General features: G+C 44.1%; 1 non-coding gene across 1 annotated transcript; it reads left to right on the forward strand.

Annotated features, from left to right (window-relative positions):
• Window positions 1–760: 760 nt before the first annotated feature.
• trnad-guc (transfer RNA aspartic acid (anticodon GUC)) lies at window positions 761–832 on the forward strand. Its single transcript has one exon. It is a non-coding gene; the product is annotated as a tRNA-Asp (tRNA).
• The last annotated feature ends 8548 nt before the right edge of the window (window positions 833–9380 follow it).

The following is a 9380-nucleotide window of genomic DNA, read 5'->3' on the forward strand; positions in this document are numbered from 1 at the left end:
AGGAAATCCATCATTGATCGACTGGGCAGCCCAGGATGAATAATAATTTTGCACTCAATCATGGATTTAAACAATTTCTGGACTTCTGCACGAGTTTGCAGGGTTAGAAAACTCGACCGATAGAAGGCTGCACAGATCGAGTTCTATGAATTGTTTACTTCTGATAGTTTCGATGACAGATGAAAACTCTGCTAACTGCGATCGTCGGAAATAAAACCTGCGTCAGTTGTCTGGAAGACAGCTCTGTTCACCACTATATCACCATTGTTCCATCATTCTGCAGGAGGTTTGGTTCCTCACCCATCTCCAGTGGTGCATGACTGTGGCTCGACCTGCTGTCTGAATCCGGTTGGTCACTCTGATTCCCCAACCTGTTGCAATTCATGTTATGTCCAGTTAAGGTGTCCATCTTCCGACAGATCGGAGATACAGAACACACAGTAATTCGCTCCGAATCGGACTGAAGTGAGAATGATCCCTTCAAAATTCGAAGAGTTCCACATCGCTTCTTGCTTGTCGCATTATAAAACCAAAATATATAAATGATCTGTTGAACAACACGGTGTTAGGTTTGAATGAGAGTTCTTTTCGCTAAACCTTGAAAGCAATCGGTGACTGAAAAGCTGGAGGAAACTGAGAGACTTCTGTGGGAAGGACACGAAGAAACTGACTGCAGTATTGCAGTGAACAAACATCAAGGTAATTCTGTTCACTCTCTTGTGCTGTTTCATGGTTTTTTTCATGATGAACCAACAGCGGTTCCTCGTTAGTATAGTGGTTAGTATCCCCGCCTGTCACGCGGGAGACCGGGGTTCAATTCCCCGACGGGGAGACGCTGATTTTACAGCTCTTCTTCAAGAGGAATATTGTCTAAAAAAAACAAATAAAATTGAACAAGTAATTTGGCATTGAAGTGATCAGTTCATGGACCATGGGAAGGTGGAATATCTCTTGTTACTCTGAGTGCAGAACGGTAGAGTCTCCCAAGAAGAAAGAAACGTTGCGTTGAGACTGTTTCTTCGAATCTCCCTGGGAGAGTCTGTATCTCGCACCGTTCGTTGTTACACTCAACGACTGAGTCCATCACCCCGACCACATTAAACCGTGGCTTTTGTTGTCAGCTATCAACTCCCTCATGGCCTCACCACGTTAGAAAAACCACTGACTAGCATTAACTGTCACCCTAGAACTCTTCATTTGTATCCTCATCTTGTTTTGGTACGCATAATGACTCCAGGCCTCTGCTGTGCAAAGGGAAATCAGACTTTACAAATAGCTTTCTTGCCGAGGTTGACTGTACACTGTCTGTGAACATTCCTTGCCGAGACACTAGTTTAACTTGACTTGCTGTAGCTCTTCCCACTTCCCTTCCGTTCTGTAAAGGACAACATGGATTGTGGCTGCAGTTGAATTGCCCAGAGAATTCATGTCACTTCAGTGATCCTGTTATCGACTATCCTGAAGAGGCGGGTTGTTGATCAATAATGTAGGCAGCCGTGCTTTAGGTCATCACTCCAGAGAGTGCTGTCAGGCAAGAAATTAAAACAATGTTCACTATCAGCAACTGGAATTGCACAAACTTCCTAGCAGGGGTTCTAACAGGATTTGCAAGTTTACAGTTGGTGATGTTCTCAGATATATCAAAAATGTTTGTGGATCATTCCAGGCCAGTGATTGCTCAAGTACCTCCGCTCTCAGCCAACAGAACGTTTAATGCTGTTCAGTTTTGAGAGGCGATTTTGCAGCTTGCTGGCGTTTTGTTCGAAATTTCATTGATTTTCAGACTTGAAAATCAAGCGCTGTTACCCAATTACTGCAAAACTACGGTCATACTGATGCTCTCACGAGCCCGTCTGGTAGGTCCCCAGAACAGGAACTCTACAATTCAGTAACGTTGCTCAGTCTCCTTCATCCTTCAACGCTGACAGATGGTATGGATTTGGTACTGCATACGCCAAATTGTAATAACCCCTTGACAGCGCTTGTTCAGACTGGAGACACCATTTATACGGAAAGGGGATACAATCAATACAGTAGGCCTGCCAGCCGACTCTGTAAGTGCCATCAACAGAAGTTGTGATATTACTGACGACTCGTACGTACAGTTACCTACATCTGAACCCATTACCCCGAAGTTGCAATAACAGACTTCACCCTCATCCTCATGATGCAGCTTCAAAGATGAGGATTCATGCAGTCCATCAAAAGAAATTTAATGCCATCGTTCAAAACAGTTCCATTGGGAAGTATAAATTTATCTGGGCAGTTCAGTCCAGTTCTCCCTTCACAGCTCTAACATTGTTACCAAAGTAAACAACTGACTCAATCTTGCCTTAACCTCGTCATCTCCATTTGGCCTCCAGTAGATTCTTTTGGGTTCTGGTGAGGTTCTGGACGAATCTCCGTGGATAACTTCTGTGACGTCAGCTCTGAACAACCTATGTGCTCACTATCATCGGCTTCCTAACTCGTGTCCTCTGTATTATTTATTTGTTTGTTTATTTGTATTTGCAGAGATTGTCGGCCATCCAATTCGCTGCAGGTCAGATTTCAGCCAGCCATCCATTTCGCCGCAGGTCGCCTGAATGGATGTCATGTCCCTGAAAGAGCTGTCAAAAACCTTACCAAAGCTCTTGACTGGTTTTTCTGTGATAGTTGGGAGGGCTGTGCCTGCGATGCTGAACCAGAACTTGTTCTCCAACTTCCCTTTCCTCAGCACCATAGATCTGGATTTTGTTGGTTTGAAGCGCATCCGGGCCCACTCCACCAGATTTCCGAGCACTTGCAGAATCCACCGGCATCCTGTGACTGATTCTGTGGTGATTGTGAGGTCATCTATGAATGCCCTGATGGGTGGTTTCCGTTGAGTGGAATTCATTCTGTGCCCTTTGCACTCTGGTTCAGCAGCCTTAGTGAGCATGTTCAGGGCTATGGAGAACAGTGTCACTGAGATAGTGCATCCTGTAATGCTACCGATCTCCACTTTGTGCCAGTTTGATGTAATTGCTCCTGTAGAGACCCTCACCAGGAAGTCGCTGTAATAATCAGCGGTAAAGTCTCTATTTCTGCTAGGGACGTAATGTTTGGTCAGGCTGCACCAACATGTGCGAATGGAGCCATGTGCTTTTGAGAGGTCGAGCCACCACACTGGCAGGTTGCCCTTGTTCTCTCTGGCCTCCCTAATGAACTGTTTCACCACACCAGCATGCTCCAGACAGCCCGGCATCCCTGAAATGCAGCTTTCTGGACAAATGTATCAATATAGATGTTCTTTGCTAGGTAAGTGCACAGCCGATTGGAAACGGCACTGAAGAAGATCTTCGCCTCGACACACAGCCGGGAGATGACGCGGAACTGGTATATCTAGGTGGCGTTTTCCTCCTTCGTGATCCACACCGCTTCAGCGACTGTCCACCGTTTTAGGATCTTCGCCCTTCTCCAGAAAACTCGCCGCATCTTCCACAGACGCAGCAGGAGTTTGTGCAATTCTTGCACACTTTGTACGAGGTGCTGCTTGGTCCTGGAGCCGAGCTTGCCCTTGCTTTGCTGATGACCTCTCTGACTTCCTTCAGCTGCAGCTCTGACATGCCGAACTGAACATCCGGTTCAGGGGATCTAGTAGGATGTTGCACTCTCCCAACTCCTGGTCTCTTTCCGGATTACTGTAAACCTTCTTCAAATGTTGATCTGTGTCTTCCTACTAACAGGCCACTTTCCCACTGTGCCTCTGCCCCAGCAACTCCTTGGTGAATCTGAAAGGGTTGCCGATAAAGGCAGAACGTTTTCGGGCCCTTTCACAACGCCACCTCCGATGCCACTCTGCCTGGGGGAGGGCCTTGATCTTTTTTCGTAGTATGCACTTCAGCTGCGTCAAGCTGATGCGCTCCTCTTCTCCTACCTCACCGTCAGACTGAGCTGCTCGTCCTCCCTCCCTCTCTCGCACCCCTGAGGGTATTTTTTCCTTTACATTCATCGTAGCTTTTCTGGCCGTCCTCCTCTCAGAGGACACAGATTGGGTTGCTAGTCCGTTCTGCCCAGGTCGCTGTCTCTTCGGGCTGTCACTGACTCTCCAGTCGTCACCACTATTTTCGTGGTTGTCACGCAGTCTTTGCTGGCTGTCGCTGATGAACTCAGTGTGTAAGCTGTGTACGTACATCTACTGATGCCTCTGGGCACACCTTCAGTGATGTCCCTGGAATCATCGGGTGTTTCGGGCATATGATTCATAAATAAAGATACTGAATTAAATTGATCAAAATCCACAGTTGTAATGAGCATTTACGTGAACAAAGGATTGTGGGCTGAATACTTTTTCATGGTACTATAACTTGTCTCGATCCATACTTCCAAGATCCTGTCTATGATAATGAAATTAATGACATGGCCTTTATTTCCAGACTAAACATTTCCCCACTCGGAACTAATTTGAAACATCCCGTATTCTCTGCTGACGAGTTCCAAAGAGCTCGTCCACTTCCACTTTACTCCACCTTCTGTCCACATCCAGGGAGACAACTTATTTACTGGCACAGAACGCTTTACTCGACGCATTCAAACATTGTCATCTCTAATCATTATACACAAAGGAAATCCGTTTATCATCTTTCAAAATTTAAAACTTTAAAACCCCTGAGCTCTGTTCTCAAACCAATGCCCTCTTGTTTTGAATCATCCCCTTCCTGGGTAAACAATTAAGCCTCACATTATCCATGCCACTTATGATCTTATGTCTCAAATCATTCCTCGATCTACAGTCCAAGGCATATGCAACTTTCTTTTAATAAAGGCCCCAATTCCAGCAAAAACCTGCTGAATCTGTCCTGCATTCTTTTTATAATTTAATACCAACATTTCTATAGAGGAATGAAGAAATTTATACAGAATATTCTCAGAAAGACCTCAGCCACGTGTTACATAACTGCAACAACATTCCTTATTCATTTACTCACTCAGTGCCTTGACTGATGAAGGCGTTCTCATAACACTATCTACCTGTGACACGCATTCAGTGAACTGCGCACTTGCACTCCTCGGCCTCTCTGTACCATAACACTCACCGGGGCTCCAGCCTACACTGTATAAATCCCACACTGGTTTCATTTCCCACAATGCTGTGCTTCACATGTATCTGGATTGAAGGCCGTTGGCGATTCGCCGGCACACACCGCTAGATCATCTCCTTGCACTTTTATATCGCTACCTACACGATCTGCACTGCTGCTTATTTTATTATCATTTGCAAACAAATTACGCCTTCTACTTTCACACCGAAACCATTCACAAAGAGCGCAAACAACACATTGAATTGAATTGAATTGAGTTGAATTTAATTGACTTTATTTCTTGTATCCCTCACATGAGGACTACGAACCTTTACGCTACGTCTTCGTCTAAATGTGCAATGTGTAATTTATAGTAATTTGTAATTACAAGAAGGATACTGATGTGAGAATGCTGTCTTGGACTCTACAGTTCAGCATTTAATACCATAGTTCGATCTTGGCTGGACAAGAAGCTCTCAGACCTCGGCCCTGACCGTGCCTTGTGCAGCTGAATCCTGAATTTCCTGTCAGATCATCAGCACGTTGTAAGAGAGGACTCCCTAATCTCAAACCATCTGACTTTCAATACAGGAGCCCCTCTGGGCTGCTTACTGAGTCCCCTCCTTTACTCCCTGTACACTAATGTCTGTATCGCCACACACAACTCCAATATACTAATTAAATTCGCCGACGACAATACGTTGATTGGCCTAATTTCAAAGAGTAACAAGGTGGCCTACAGGGAAAAAGTCATTTGTCTGACACAGTGGTGTCAAGAAAACAATCTCTCCCTCAATGTCGCAAAAACAAAAGAGCTGCTTGCGGATTACAGGAGGAGTGGAGACGGGCTATACCCTGTTGACATCAGTGGATCTGGGGTTGAGAGGTTAAACAGCTTCCAATTCCTCGGCATACACATCACTGAGGACCTCACATGGTCTGTGCACACCAGATGTGTGGTGAAAATGGTACAACAGCACCACTTTCAACTCAAACGGTTGAGGAAGTTTGGAATGGGCCCCCAAATCCTAAGAACTTTCTACAGTGGCACAATTGGGAGCATCCTGACTGACTGCATCACTGCCTGGGATGGGAACTGTACCTCCCTTAGTCGCAGGAGTCTGCAGAGAATGGTGCAGACAGCCCAGCGTATCTGTATAACCATATAATCATATAACAATTACAGCACGGAAACAGTCCATCTCCGCCCATCTGGTCCGTGCCGAACGCTTACTCTCACCTATTCACACTGACCCGAACTCAGCCCATAACCCTCCATTCCTTTCCTGACCAGATACCTATCCAATTTTGCTTTAAATGAGAAAACCGAACCTACCTCTACCACTTCTACTGGAAGCACGTTATACACAGCTATCACTCTCTGAGTAAAGAAATTCCCCCTCGTGTTACCCTTAAACTTTTACCCACTATGTCTCAACTCATGTACTCTTGTTTGAATCTCCGCTACTCTCAATGGAAAAAACCTATCGACGTCAACTCTATCTATCCCCCTCATAATTTTAAATACCTCTATCATCTCCCCCCTCAACATTCTACGCTCCAAAGAATAAATACCTAACTTGTTCAATCTTTCCCTGTAACTTAGGTGCTGCAACCCAGGTAACGTTCTAGTAAATCTTCTCTGTACTCTGTCTATTCTGTTGACATCGTTCCTATAATTCGCTGATCAGCACTGAACACAATACTCCAAATTCGGCCTTGTACAATTTTAACATTACATCCTAACTCCTATACTCAATGCTATGATTTATAAAGGCCAACATACCAAAAGCTTCCGTCACCACCCTATCCACATGAGATTCCACCTTCAGGGAACTATGCACCATTATTACTAGATCATTCTGTTCTACTGCATTCTTCAATGTCCTACCATTTACCATGTATGTCCTATTTGGGTTACTCCTACCAAAATGTAGCACCTCACACTTATCAGCATTAAACTCCATTTGCCATCGCTCAGCCCACTCTTCTAACTGGCCTAAATCTCTCCGCAAACTTTGAAAACTTACTTCATTACCCACAACGCCACCTATCAAGTATTTAGTGCGCACTATAATACATTAACTGTTCTATTTATTGTAAATTATTATAAATTAACATGATTGCACTTTGCACATTTGAACGGATACGTAACGTGAAGATTTTTACTCCTCATGTATGTGAATGATACAAAAAATAAAGACAATACAATAAAGTTCAGTTCAATTGAAATTCAGTTCCCAGTACTGATCCTCCTGGAACGCCTCTGTACACAAATCTCCAGTTAGAGTAACACCCTTCAACCATTGCTCTCTGTTTGCAATCTCCACCGAGCCTAAATGCTCTGGATTAGCCAGCATGAAAGGCCTTGGTGAAAGCTTTTCAGATTCGATTAATACAATATCAACAGTCCGGCCCTCATTAATCAACCATTTTACATAAAACATGTGATCATGTTTGTAAACTATAATCTCACCCACACAAAGCCATGTTGGCTACCCCGAAAAAACAATGCTTTTACCGATGTCAGTTGATTCTATGAATAAGAATTAATGTGAAGATTAATGCACGAGTCAACCATTTCCTGCATTGTCTCTATTGCCTTGTTAAACAGGGAAACAATATTGGCTCATCAACAGTTCTCTGCAAAAACCTGTGTGTAACATGCTGTAGGGTTTCACTGAAAATTTAATGGTTTCTCTGTAGCTGCAACGTTTGGGTTATGACTCGAGATAATGTTGTTGTTTCTTGTGAGCTGGAAGAGAGAATTTCGCTGTCTTTTGACCGGGGAGAGATGAGGAGAGAACACGCGATTGGAGAGATTTGGTAGACCACCGGACGAGTTGGACTTGAAGCGAGGGCCCGAAGGGCAGCGACGATCGGATTAGATTGATGGTGGACAATCGGTTTATCGGTGAGCTCCAAATTTGTGCAACAGACTGTTTCATAAGATGAGGCCCTTTTCTTTTTTTCGTTTTTTTTTACTAACCATATAGTCAAAGTAAGAACCATAAAGCCTAATCATTTAATCGCATATTGTGTATTGTTTGTTTTTTTTTTCATACTGAATTGTAACATGGGACTCATCACGCAGCATCCACCCAAACAAGATTTCTTCAGTTTGGCAGGGCCGGGGGTTATCACCCCCTATATTAAGCCGCTGGCTAAAGACAGAGCCATCTGTGCAATTAAAAAGAACCTACAAAGATCTCCATGAAGGCCGCTGAAATCTGCTATCCTGCCTCATTCACTCAGTAATCTCTGAAGTATCTCATCCAGTCTGGTGAGAGTCCCAAAGCTCCCACCAGCTTGCTATAAACATGCCGTGGACTATCCGCGTATCCTCCTGAACTTTCATTACTGCATCACTTTCAGTTTGAGGAATATTGACATGAGCTAATCATCTGGTGCTTTGCCCAAAACCTCTGGCACCAGGCATACGTTCTGTTCTCTACCCCTGAGATGTTCTACTTTCCTACCTTCCCTGTGATGTACTTCTCGTTTTTAATGTATGTGCAAACTGTCTTGCTATTCCCCCCAGTCTTGCTCTGCAAAATCATTCCCACTCCACCAGCATCATTCCGTACTAATGATTCTCTGATGAATTTGCATATTGCTGAAAATTTATCAATGGCCTTGTCTAATTTCCACTTACTGAATATTCCTTGTGGTACCATTTCCTTTTTGACTGAATTTGCAACATTCCTGAGCAGCACGACTGAAAATAAGTCCCAGAGGTCAGATGTCAGTTTACTCAATAACAACAGCTCCCAGTCTCTACTCTCCCCAGTTCCTGCCAAACACAGTTCCCCTTAGCTTGCCCTCAGATTAGTAAATTCCACCAAGATTGTGTGCTTATTTGGGGATGACTGTTTTCAAAATAGTCTCTCACAGAAGTTCCTCAGTTGCTAGACTCATGCCCCAATGCAAGGTCACTTAAATGTCTCTAATGTATCTGCTTCTAACACTACCCCTAGCTGCGAATTCTATTCATTTTCTGAGAGTGTAAAAAGAACCTATGGCATCCCCCACTGCTATGCATTCCTCCAATCACCTTAAAATTACACCCCGCTCCCCTCTTTCCCGCCACTTCCAGCCAAAGAAAAATGCTCGGGCTGTCTAATCGATACATGCCTTCTAACATCAAGTCAAGTCAAGTCGCTTTTTATTGTCATTTCGACCATGAACTGCCGGCGCACAACACAGTAAAAACGAAACAACGTTCCTCCGGGACCATAGTGCTTCATGAAACAGGACAAAAATACACTAGACTAAGTGAGACAACACAAGGCCAGACTATACTATGTAAGACAACACAAGATCAACACTAGACTACAG

The sequence above is a fragment of the Hemitrygon akajei genome, chromosome 28 (assembly GCF_048418815.1).
Source record: "Hemitrygon akajei chromosome 28, sHemAka1.3, whole genome shotgun sequence".
NCBI classification, from domain to species: Eukaryota; Metazoa; Chordata; class Chondrichthyes; order Myliobatiformes; family Dasyatidae; genus Hemitrygon; species Hemitrygon akajei.